At 48.7% G+C, this 12,717-nt stretch overlaps 1 long non-coding RNA gene across 1 annotated transcript in view; it reads right to left on the bottom strand.

The window, feature by feature from the left end:
- LOC139075809 (uncharacterized) overlaps positions 1-12,717 on the bottom strand; it is a 72,593-nt gene that overhangs the window by 16,736 nt on the left and 43,140 nt on the right. The window contains exons 7-9 of the long non-coding RNA XR_011526668.1: positions 10,724-10,964; positions 547-601; positions 48-172 (exon numbers count right to left, since the gene is read on the bottom strand). This is a non-coding gene — a long non-coding RNA (uncharacterized lncRNA). The remainder of the gene's footprint in view (positions 1-47; positions 173-546; positions 602-10,723; positions 10,965-12,717) is intronic.

The raw sequence follows: 12,717 nt of genomic DNA, 5'->3' as shown, positions 1-12,717 counted from the left end.
GAGAATGAAACGTGCTAAGAGATGATTTCTGTTTCACACGTATGTACCTTCTTTTACCATCTTCCACCGATCTCTCTGCACAACAGAAAAGTCATCTATGGAGCTTTCTGGAGTTGGCCTTCCGAGAGGTTACCTTTACCAAAAGTGTTTGTGTTGCCAATGGTAGCTTTTGCTGAAAAGACAGTGAAAAATTGGGTTCACGTTTTCAAGTTATTTTTGTGAAAATGTAAATAGTTTTAGATCTATTCAGGGCCTAAGAAATTGAAGAACTATGATGATAATAACAATAATAAACATTTATTGAATACTCTAAGCACTATTCCTATATTAGCTCATTTCATCTTTACTGTATCCCTACTTCACAATTTGGGAAAGGGAGGTATAGAGAGAAGATGAACCCAAGCAAAAAGTGATACTCTGGTCCTCCCCCACCACCACTGTGTATATTTTAAATTTTTCTCCACCCACCCCAAGTGCCTGGGATTTGATAACAGAGATTCCTAATGCAAATTGATTCTCAAAGGGGTGACACCTTAACCAACTCACCTCAGTTAACGCACTGCCCAAGATTCGTCTATCATCAAATCGGCTAGTCTTCTGCCTTGGGAATCAAAAAGCAATGATGTAAGTTAAAAGTTCAAGACTCCAAATCCTGCCTGGGGGACAGGGGTCATCACCTTCGGGAGCCCAGAGCAACAGACATGGGAGTGGAAGGGCAAGAAGGGAAGGTTGAGTAAGAGATCAGAATATGCACCCAAAATACACCGTCTGGCATAACGACTGTTTTGAGCTGCAAGCGATTGAGAAAAAGCAGACACAGGCTAAGCTCCCCGCAGTCCCCTGTTTTCCTGGAAACAGATCATAAATCCCCCTTTGTGGAATATCCCGGCATCCACTTCCCATACCAGGAAGGGAATGACAAACACCAGAGACGAGACGGCACCGAGAAAGAGTCTCCACAAACAGACCTTACTAACTTGTCCTTAACCACCATTAGCTTCCCCATGTATTTGCCTTCCCACAATTTGCTGCTCCCAGAAGCTCAAGGTCCCTTTCCATTGTCTTGTCGCTTCTCTTTAAATTTATCCTCTTTTTTCCAGATGGTATAAAAGCCTCCAAGCCTAGCTGTTTCTTTGGGGGTTTTCTCTTTTTCTTTGAAGCCCCCCTGTGCCATGTAAAACTTGCAATAACAAATAAATAAATAAGTGTGTATACCTTTTCTCCTGCTAACCTGCCCATTGTCAGCTTTTTGCTTTTTGGTTTTTTGCAGACCTAGCCAGAGAATATAAGAGGATAGAGGAAAAATTTCCTCCCTTACAGATGATAGATGAGGGCACCAAATTCCGCCTCAGAACAGCCAGATCTTAAAACCATTTTTCGGTTGGGTTAGGTTGAAGCGTGGGTTAACGTTAGAGTGTGAGTCTACAGTGGCAAGATTTAGTTATGGTTTGCATCTGGGTCAAGGTCAGGGTTAGGATTAGGCTATGGGTTAGGAGGAGACCCTTGTTTCAAGTGAGGCTTGGTGTCTATGTTCCTGTCGGGGCTGGGCTTCTACCTGGACTTTAAGGTTAGGTTATGTATTAGAAGCTGTTGAGATCTGGTTTGGGGTCAACATTGAGAGTTTAGAGTTATTTTCAGAGTCCGAGTCAGCATCAGGAAAAAGCTTTGGAGTTTCAATCCAAAGTAGCATTTAGGTCTGAATTCAGGTCTTAGCAAATGTCATCCTTTAGGTTACAGACAAAGCCCAGGGGAAGGCTCTGTGGTCAGCCTGTGTTCTCAGTAGAGATATGAGACACGTTTATGTGTGTTGGCAGGGTGCAGATGAGAGTCTGGGATTCCATGTGGTGTGGACCATTCAACAGACCTGGACGGCATCCGGTGGACACAACTACCACCCAGAGCAGCTTCATCCCTGGGTCCCTGTGTTGCCTGTGGCTGTAAACGAGGGGCACTCCAGGGTTTCAGACCTTTCCCCACCTGGGAGTCACTGCTGAGCCAGCCCTTTCACCCTGGCCTGCTCACACCTTCTCCTCTCAAACCAGCAGCCCGATCCCTCCAAGAAAGGGAGGGGATGCCCAAACCCTGGCTAAACTGGCCTGTCAGGCTTTAGTGAGTAGAGGAAGCTTGGTTATGCCATCAGTAAAGACAAGAAATCGCTCTGATGACTTCAAATCCGGAGTAGGGGACAGGTCCAGGCCTGGACAGATGCAGTCCATGAGGCTGCTCCTCTGCGCCCCACGACACCACCTCCCCTATACTACAGCCCCAACCCCAACCAACCCTGATTGTCCTTCACTCACAGCCCCTTTCCCAGGCAGCTGGACTTGGAGCTGAAGAACTCAGCCTCCAGGAAAGTTTCAAGACAGTAAGTGGTGGGCACTGAGCCCCAAAACAAACAGAGCAAAGAGCAATTCAGACCAATGGGGAATGCTGGGACAGCCCTGGCTTCACTGGAGATCACAGCCCTCTTGACTCCTGTGGTGGTGGGCAGGAGTTGTCCAGAGGAGAGACTGGGAACGTCGCAAGGAGAATCAACCTGCAGAGTTTGATTATGATGATTTAGTTATTGGGAAATGCCAGGGATTAACTTCAATCATCAGCATAGGAACAACAAGGAGAAACGGTCCCAAGTTAGGAAAGGACACCACACTAAGATCACAGAAATCCTTGGCCTTTTGTAGGAGACCTGCCACTCTCAGGGAGTCTTCTCCACCTCCTTCCTGGGACACTAGGATCTGATTTGCCCAATAAGTTTTTCATGCCCAACATGTTTTTCATAAAGTTTTCCTGGAAACCATTTGAAAAGACAATCATGAAAGAAATCACCTTTTTCCATTGGAAAATCATAATGGGAAGCATGTTCCCCACCAAAGCCAGTTCAAGGTAAGAGAAAGGGGATGAGGGACCTGGGTCTAACGTAGAAAGTGCCACTCACGGTGCCCCACTGAGAGATCCATCCTAGGGCTCATGCTGGCATCTGTAAAATGGGGATAGCTGTGCTGACTCCACCTCACAGGAGTACCATGGCAACAATGGAAAGGACCGGCCACTGCAAAAGCCAGAGAGCTCAAACAAACACACCTGTTACCTTCTGCGATCTCACCTGTGAGATTCCCGAAGTGCAATCACCTGTGGAAATGGCAGCCTGCAGAAAAATCTGCAGTTCACCCCTGGTCCTGCAGGAAGGGTTCCGGAGGGGTGGGCCTCCCCTAGACGGGGCTCCTTTGTCTAATTGACCTCCCAGTCTCCAAGAGCTCTCACCACACAGCCTGCATTTGTCCTTTCCTAATTTGGGGCCATTTCTCCTTGTTGTTCCTACACTGACGACTGAAATTAATCCCTGGCATTTCCCAACAGCTAAATCATCATAATCAAACTCTGCAGCTGCCAGATCTGCTGACTCAAACCCCCTATGTATTCATATGATATTTGCCGGGTAATTACAGAATAGAGGTAATTATATTCATGACTCCATTACTTTCATAATTCCAGAGACCCAGAAATCACTAAAAAAAAAATCCTCACAGGACCCAGAGAAGAAATTCCTTCAATAACTACCCTAACCCACCTTCTCACATAATTCTTTCTTCCAAACCTTCCCATTCAACAGTAGCAGCTCCTGAACTCCCGGGTGAAGGGAGAGAGGAGGGAGATGAAACATACACTAATCTTAATGCTTGGTTAGGACCAAAAAGGCTTCGGGTTGTCTAAACCAATCGGCATCAGTTATGGTAGTACTAGCTATTGGACTAGTTAAGCCCTAAATTCCCATAAGTTCTCAGGGGCTTAACACAATGAAAATTTATTTCCTATCCATGTCACAGTCCAATTCAGGTGCTTCTCGTCGGGCACCTGTCATGTGCTCACTCAGGGACCCACACTCCTTCTAGCTCACGGCTCTGCCCACTCTAAGTCCTCAAAGGTTTCTCCAACCAGCTGACAGGCGGGGAAAGACTTTTTAACTACCTTGGCTCAGACGTGACACTTATCAATTCCACTCACATTTCTATTGGCAACAGCTTGTCACAGGGCCTCACCTAAATGCAAGGGTACTGGTGAATGTAGTTTTGCTGGACAGCCACCAACAGCTCAGTGCTCTGGCGGGGAGCTCACACCCTTGGTGGTTAGCTGACCACTTCTGCCAATGATGTGATAGTAACAGGGCATGGGTGAGCGCCCAAGGTATCTGTGAAATGATGGACCACTGCATGCAGTATGCCATACAAGGCAAATTAAAGTGATAAAACAAACATCCTAAAGAGAGGACAAAGAGAATTCCCTGTCTCCTCCTTCTGTTAAGGTAGCATCTGAAAAAGATCGCCTGACAATCGTCTCCACATGTGGCCTTGCAGCCATTCCTGCACAGGGCACTGAGTCCTCCCTTCCATCCTCTGCTCCCCACTCCTGTTGTTGTTGCACGCTGCCACAGACACTTGACAGCGCTGACCCTCGAATGTCTCCCACTATAAATCCTCGTTAGAGATCTGTCTACTCCCCACACTTGGTGCCTTGGCTGTCCCTCTCTGCAGCCCAAGCACATGAGCACTGGTGAGTGATGCCAGCAAGGATGCTGGTCACTGATCAAAGGGGCAGGCAGGGCAACCACTGAGCCTGATGAAACTGGAGAAGAAGGCAGGTTGTGAAGGCAAAACTCAGGAGTCAGGATACAGTCAAGTCCTACAGATAGTACCTTAAGGGCTGCCCCTGGGGACACTTATCCCAAGTTTGATGGCAGCAAAGGAGGCTCAGTAGCAGACACACTTGAGAGCACAGCAGGGTGACTGGGCCTCTGGGTCCTGGAGAGCCACAGGAAGGGCCCTGCAGCACTTGTAAATGACTGAGCTGTGTTTGGTGGCTTCAGTGAACCTGCTTATGAGCAGCTTGCAGTGGGGGATGGAGTGTTGAAATGAAGTGAGACTGGTCATGAGGCCAAAAGAAAGAAAAGCCCACAGAAGGGTCCATGGGAAGCCACTCAGTCACATCAGAACGGCCCATAAGACCCAAGTCCTTGGCCCATAAGACCCAAGTCCATTGCCCAACCAATGGATAGTTCCCACTCCATGAAAACATATAGAATACTCAAAGAAATTCTTTCCTATTTTTGAAACTCCAAACTAATGGCTATCCTACATTTCCCATTCTGAATTTTCCACTTCAACAATTTTCTTTTTGTTTGTCCCAGAAAAGGAATAGAATTAAGTTTTACTGGGCTTTTTACACTTGAAAACCTCTACCACAAAATAATACAGCTTTTCCCCAGAAATAGCTCTTTCCCAGAACTGCTCCTGTGGCTGGTCAGAGCAACCCAGTAGTGGGGCATCCAGAGGCGGCCTTCCAGAACAACAGCACCTGGCCTCAGCTCCCAAGAGCCAAAGTGAGCGCCTCTCCCAGGCAGAGTCCTCTCATGGGAGAGTGGGAAGGCAGGGCACAACGTGCAGGGCAAGAATAAGGGTCTTGCAATTAGTAAGCCATCCTCCAAGGCATGACTTGACCTCATCAACTTCCTCACCTGGGGAACCCTTGGGATTTCCAAAAGGCTGATGGAAAACTTTTTTGTGTAGCATCGCAAATTCTTTTTTCAAAGTGCCTTATTTAGAACCATATATTAATAAGTAATAATAAAGAACAGTCCTAGTATCTTTGGTTCTTTTTAATTCCTCTTCAAGTAGAAGGGAATGGACCTTCTGCTGCCCTCCCTTCTCTGGAGCCTCATTCTGTGTGTTCTGGATGTTTCTGCAGTTACATTATGTCCCACCATCCAGAACTCAAGTCGCCTACAGCCCCAGCCACCCAGAGCACAGCTGAGAAAAGAAAGGCCCTAAAAAGAAAGCTGAGCACCCACCGTCCGTGCAGAGACATGGAAACCTCTCCTCCCTCGCGCCGCAAGTACCATTTTAATCACCTGTGAGTTTAGTTCTTAGCCCACAGCACATAAGGACAGCTCACTGGGAAGGGGACAGAAACTACCACTGCAGGCAGGTAGGAATACTGGTAGCAGTGAGAGGTGGACGGACAGAAAACCTAAAAGCAGGTGACAAAAGCTCTAAAAGCACAGTCGGCTGGGTGGCCCATGCCCGAGCACACAGCCCCCAGTCAAGTTTTTGCAGGAGATGGAGGGTCTAGGAGGAGGGGTCCAACCTGAATAGACAGAGGAGAGCCACCCAGTCTCGCAAAAACACAGAGGGAGCAGGTATTTGTGTTTGGAGGAAGGAGGCAAGGGTGGGGCCCAACTGGCCCTGGGTGGTCTAAACAGGAGGCAATCTGACCATGCCATGTGTGGAAAATGAGTGTGGGAACCTGGGCGCGTGAATGGGCATAGCGGTGGAGGATACAGCAGATGAGGAGAGCTTCCAGGAGATGGGAGGCATGGGCGTACCACAAGGACCAAGGAGCACCCCAGGTTCTGAGCAGGGATGTCATCAAGGCAAGACACCAGGGCGGCCTGGGAGGCCCTGGCTATCGGATCCATCACCACATTGACTCAGAATGGCAGAGTCAGGAGGGACCTGAGACATCGTCAAATTCCACTCCCTGTTTTTCACACACTGACTCTGATACCCGGATTCGGGGCAGGTGGCAGTAGGGGTAACAGGTCCACACTCTGACAATAGGCCAACGGGATAACCAGGGCTGACTCCGAGACCCCTGCCTCCCAGCCGAAGACTCTCCCCCTGCTCCAGGCTGCCTCTCGCTCTCTCCCCACCCTCATCCTGTGGGGTTTCCAGCAACTGTCCCTGCCCTGTATGGGGGTCAGCTGGATCTTCCATTACCCTGAGCTCACCCAGCAAGCTGGCCTCAACCATTTAGCCTTGACAGAAGCAGGCAATGGGGCGCCTGCCCGGCTGCGGAGTTGGGCAGCTTCGTTAATCATGCTTTCAGAGCACTTTGCGATGCAGAGATGAAAGACGTCGGAGGAGAGCAAAGTACAGCCATTACAATCTCCATCTTCCTAATTGAGGAAAATGAGGTTATTTCCAAATCCTCTGTGATGCAATGGGAGATGTGCTCCATAGGCCCCCACTCATGGCTTCTCCCCCCAGCTGCTCAGGGCCCAGACTGTGTAGCGCTGTGTGGAGAGCACCCAGCTACTCTGCTCCGGGTTAGGGCCCCACCACTTAGACGTGCCCCAGCTGCCCAGGGTCGCTCCCAATGCATCAGCCCTGAGAAGGGCAACCTCGACAAAACATCAAAGTTGGGCGCCTCCGTGCAGCAAGAAGTCCTCCTCCTCTGCACTGAGTAATTGGAACAAAACGACCCAGGTAGTCTCGCTGTAACATCAAAGCTGCGTATAATAACCTCACAGATGAATTCAAGAGTGAATACATTCACAGCCACTGCTCAAGTTTGAAGTATGTCGTGATTTTTTTTCAGCTTCAGAACTGAGCAAGAAGTAAGAGAAAAATCACCAGCCATAGCTTTCTTTGTTAAGCAGCTGCCTCCCCTTTCAGGCCGTGGTGAAAGGTGTGGGCTTACAGCCTTTAAGCAATAAGAAGTCAATCTCAGAACAATGATGGGGATGGGAAGACCAAGGACAGGACTGGGGCCAGGGGAGAGATCTCGAGGGTAAAGCACTGTGACTAACATGTATGTGCACAAATGCAAACCCTGGCCCGCAGGCAAGGCCACCAGCACATGGGGAGACTGTGTGAGGCACAGAGATGGTTCCACCATCAAGGTCACGGTAGAGGAGCTGGTCATCCTCTGTGGCCTCCAAAGAATGACTCCCTTTATTTAGGCTAGAAGACTAATGGTGAGTATATATTTATAAATAATACAGCTACCAAAGAGAGGAATCCACAACTGGTTAAGAGAGCTAATACAGAAGGCCTTCACTGCTGAGCAGCTGAAGTCCTAGGACTTTCCAGAAGCAAGTCACAGGCCCTCCATTCTGGGAGGGGTCTCTGAGGTCACAGGCAATGTGACCTAAGGACAAAACTAGGACATGTACCATGGCTAACAAGTGTCTGTAAAATAGCATCTGTGAGATATACATATTGTGAAAATATATATTGGTCTGAGTTCTGTGAGTTGTTCTAGCAAATTAATCAAACCCAAGGAAGGGGCCAAGGGAACCTTGCGTTTATAGCCCATCCTTCAGAAGCACAGGTGACAACCTGGACTTGCAATGGTTTCTGGGGACTGGAGGTGGGCGGCCGTTTTGTAGGACTGAGCCCTTAACTTGAGGGACTTAATGTCGTCTCCAGGTAGATATGTTGGAATTGAGATAAACTGTAGGCCGCCCAGCTGGTATTAGAGATTTGCTTGCTGTGGGGGAAAAACCTACACACCAGAATTAGTTGGAATCAGGGTCTTAGCATCGTTTGGAACACAACAGAGGGCAAAGCTTTCCTGTCTCGGTGCTGCACCATCTAAAACCTGCCGCTCTCTGCCCTGCCTGGACCTGTCTATTCAGGACCTCCTCCCTTCTCCTCATGGCCTAAGCAAATCCCCTGGGTCTCCTGTCCCTTGTTGATCTTAACTCCCTGCCCCCATACCCAGACATGGCCTGCTGCCAACACATACATTACTACCCATTTTTATAACTGCCACACTGTAGGATTACATGTCCAGGCAATGCACTATTTATTCAACCCATTTCACAGTGGAGAAAACAAGGGGACTAAGAATATAACTGCTCTCTTCAGTAAGAGAGCATATGGGTGGCATGTTGTTGCCATAACCAGTGATAGGTGCCTCCTCTTCACAAATCAAGAGGTCTTTAGCTACGTTATCACCCTCCCACCAGCTCTGGGAAGCAGCCCCCTGGAAACCCTGATTTTATGGCTAAGAACGCGAGTATCGAAGGAGCCATCCAGCTCCCGTGCTGCAGGGCTGCGAGCCAGCCTGTTCCTGAAACTCATATCCTTCCCCGTATTCCTCACAGCCCACTGGGACCCTTGCCCCCTCTTATGGGTTGAATTCTGTCCCCTGAAAAGATGTTGAAGTTGTAACCCCCAGTATCTGTGAATGTAACCTTATTTGGAACTAGGGTCTTTGCAGATGATCAAGTTGAGGTCATTAGGGTGGGCCCTATGTCCTTATAAAAAGGGGAAATGTTGACAAGAGACAGATGTGTGCACAGAGAGAATGCCGTGTGAAGATGAAGTCAGAGATTGGGGTGATGCATCTACAAGCCAAGGAAGACCAAAGATGCCAGCAAACCACCAGAAGCCAGGAGAGAGTCAAGGAACAGATTCTCCCTCACAGTCCTCAGAAGGAACCAACCCTGCCAACACCTTGATCTTAGACTTCTAGCCTCCAGAACGTGAAGGCAATAAATTTCCATTGTTTCAGCTGCGCAGTTTGTGGTACCTTGTTAGGGCAGCCCTAGCAAATGAAAACATCCCCATTAAACTCTCTTCAACCTTTTTGTTCTCTTTGTTTATGTCCACTGCTCCTAGGCCTCCAGCCCAGCATGGGGGCAAAAGGAAAGTGATAACACCCAAGTGTTCAGTCTCTCTAACTCGCCTCCCTTACACTGAAAATGGGTGAGGGGTGGGCTGGTTTCTGGGGACTCTCATATCCGCCCACTCATTCCAGGTCCTGCCCACCCTCCACATACATGTGCACGTGGGCACACAAACACACACACACCCATCCTCCCCAGGCACAGAGAGGAATCAAAGGGCCTGGGCCAACCTTGGCACATTGGCCATTGGGCAGAAGGCGGAAAGGCTGAGGAAACCTCTCCTGTTCCTTGAAGCCTCCACCTGCCATCAGCACCTTCCCTCTGTCGCTGGGATCAGCAGCCTCCAGGGCAGCCCCAGCCAGTCTCCTGGACTGGCTTACACTCCTCCATCCCACACCCCACAAGTCACTTCAGGGCACCCTGACCTGCCTCATCCAGGTGATAACTGCTCCTGGCTGCCAAGGCTGATCGTGCCCCCCAAAGCAAGGAGCCTTTGTTTTGAGTGCTTGATACTAGGTGACCCTAGAGGGCACCGACTTCCTTGTCCCTCTGCTCCTCAGAGGGCCCCACTAAGTGTTTCCTGACTCCCTGCTCCTCTCCTGGAAACTCATTGCTTCCTGTCCAAGGTTTTACACAAAGCCATTGCTGCTTTTAATCACACCTTTGCCTCATCTGTACACCCAAACTTGGAAGAGGCATGGGAGCACCTGAGTCTCCCTCTCTTCCCCTCTGTTCTGGTTCCTCATCTTCTTCAAGCAACCCAGACCCCCTGTGATGTCCTGACAGCTCCAAATGAGGCCCAGGCCATCAGTTAATGGGATACAGGAGCAGTCAGGACAGAGTGGGACAGTTTCCGCAGGCACAAGCTTGGAGCCCACCGGTCCCTACCTGGCTAACCTGGGCCCTGCACGGTGGGCTCTTGTTCCAGGGGTTGTTTCTCCTTGTCCCACGGTGCCTCTGACACCCCCTGCAGGGTCCACTGGGCTTTGAGCAGAGCCAGGGGAGGCGGCTAGCAAGTTCAAACCACGGGAAAAAGGAATCGCTTGGACACAAGATTATCACTCAGCAAACAATCATGCTGAATGATTTCTACAAAAGCCACCGACTCATCAGGATTTTGACCTAGATGTTCAATTTTAGAAGTTTTCTTCTGTTTAAATTTTATGACTTATTGTGAATAGCATAGCCTTACTGATATGATTTTAGGTCACTGTTATTTTTTCTATATGGGGTGATTTTTTCGAAAGCTTGTCAGTTCTGTAGGATGACATCCTATATAAACCAGAGTTACTTTTTTCCCCTATTAATACGTACCTGATTTTATGATGTACTTAATAGAAATTCCCATATAGCCCACTTTTCTTCTACAAAGTGAGGGCTGGAGTTTATTTGCTTTGTGTTCGGTCAGTTCCTGCCCCCTGCACATGGGTGTCGATACTCGCATACACATGAATTAAATGTAGGAGTGGATGATTAAAAAAAGCTCCTCCACCAGATGAAGTATTTGGAGGTTGATCAGCATCTCTAGGGCACTCTGAGCCTCTCCAGGTTTCCTCTGAAATGCACATTTGAAAGGGATTAGGATGAACTTAAAAATCTCTAAGAATGCGAGAAAACAATTAATGACTTGGAAAATAGGGCTCCTTAAGGTAGGTCAGGAATGTGGCCGTATAGTTTTAACAGGAGACAGTTGAAGAGGCAGGAAGACTTTAAGGAGCCTTTGAGTCTGGCATGAAATCATCCACATCTAATCTACATTTTCATTCTTTTGCCATTAAAATAAAACAATTGCAATTCCCATTAGCCTTTTTCTCCTTGATTTCTACTCAGTGGCCCCACCTCTACCCTTGTCTACTTAGTGTTCATCCCCTCAGACAGACACGTGTTTGGCAGCTTCTCAGTGGCTCCCTGTCTTCATTGTCAAGAACTGTAGAAGTGGGAGGAGGGGGAGTGCGGGGCAGCATGACCAGGTAACCAGTACTAACCGTCCACCCTCCCACCACTCACCCACATTTCTGCATTTCTGCCCAGCACCTAAGAGCCCTGTCCTATCATGTAGCATCTCCTGCATTTCCATGGCAAACCCTGCAGTCAGCCCTTACGTGTCACTGTCCGCTATCTCCCCACTCCCTGTCATATACATCATGTCAGGTTCCATGTGACTACCTCTACCAAGAAGGCCCTCTCCCTTCACTCAGCCTATCAACATCCCCATCCTGCAAGGCCTAGCTCGAGTCTCTAACTCTCCATGGATCCAGCCTCTTTCCAGCCAACAGGGAGCAATCCTTCCTCTAAGAGTCTGCCCAGATATGCAACAGATTGTTCCCAAAGTATTGAGATGTGTGTAGAAATTTATATTTTCATGTGGACACACTTTATCTTCACAAGTCAATTGTAAGCACCCTGGAAGACCATGTGCTGAGCACATGGTTAATATTCAATAAATATTTACTTATGCGAAGGATTGGGGCCAGGCAGTCCCTGTTGATTTTGAGAGGGGACTGGAGAGGATTGAAATAGGAAACATGTGGGTGAAACATAAGAACAGTTCTAAGGCCTTACTACCCGTGTATTTCTGCTTCATTATACTTGTCCAGCATTTTGGCAGACATTCCAATCCTCCTGAGGAGTGTATGACACAAGTGTACAGAAGAATACTGTAGAAACCATGTTTGCCTACATGCTAAGCTCTCTACTAGGTTCTAAGGTATAACAGTAGTCCAGATGTCACTCCCACCACCACATCATGGCTCACCTTCATCTGGGATACCCGGGGACACAGGCCTATCTCACCTGCTCTTTATCATGCTTCTCCTAGAATTGCCTTGGGGCTTGGCCCTCACTACATGGAGCTCCAGGGCCACCATCCATCTATGCATCTCTGGTTCTCCTTCCTGGCTGCATGCACCCCACCCCCAGAGACTAACTGGTCAAGCTGGGACCCAGACATTCGCAGTTTTGAAAAGCCCTACTTGTTTCTAATGTGCAACCAGTTGACCTGCTGCACTGCACTCCTCCACTACTGCCCTGGTAAGGCCAGGGGGATGAGGGAAGCCCCCCACACTTCCCTTTCTGGCTTTTCCCTTTGTTCTGCAAAGGCTGAGTATGAACAGACTCTACCGAAGGTGTGTGGGCAACTACAAGGAATGATAATGTATGGATGGTGTGGTTTAAATGAGATACGATTTTCCAGAACTTCAAGAGCAATAACAAGCTCTTCCCTGGAGAAACTCTCAGGAGCACGGCTCAGCACACCTGCCCTCTGAAAGAGAGCCCTTCCTCAGCCCTTCAGTCTTTGACCCTCCACA

The sequence above is a fragment of the Equus przewalskii genome, chromosome 14 (assembly GCF_037783145.1).
Source record: "Equus przewalskii isolate Varuska chromosome 14, EquPr2, whole genome shotgun sequence".
In the NCBI taxonomy this organism is placed as follows: Eukaryota; Metazoa; Chordata; class Mammalia; order Perissodactyla; family Equidae; genus Equus; species Equus przewalskii.
The sequence above is the reverse complement of the archived record's forward strand: the minus strand, read 5'-3'. Positions and strand labels throughout refer to the sequence as shown.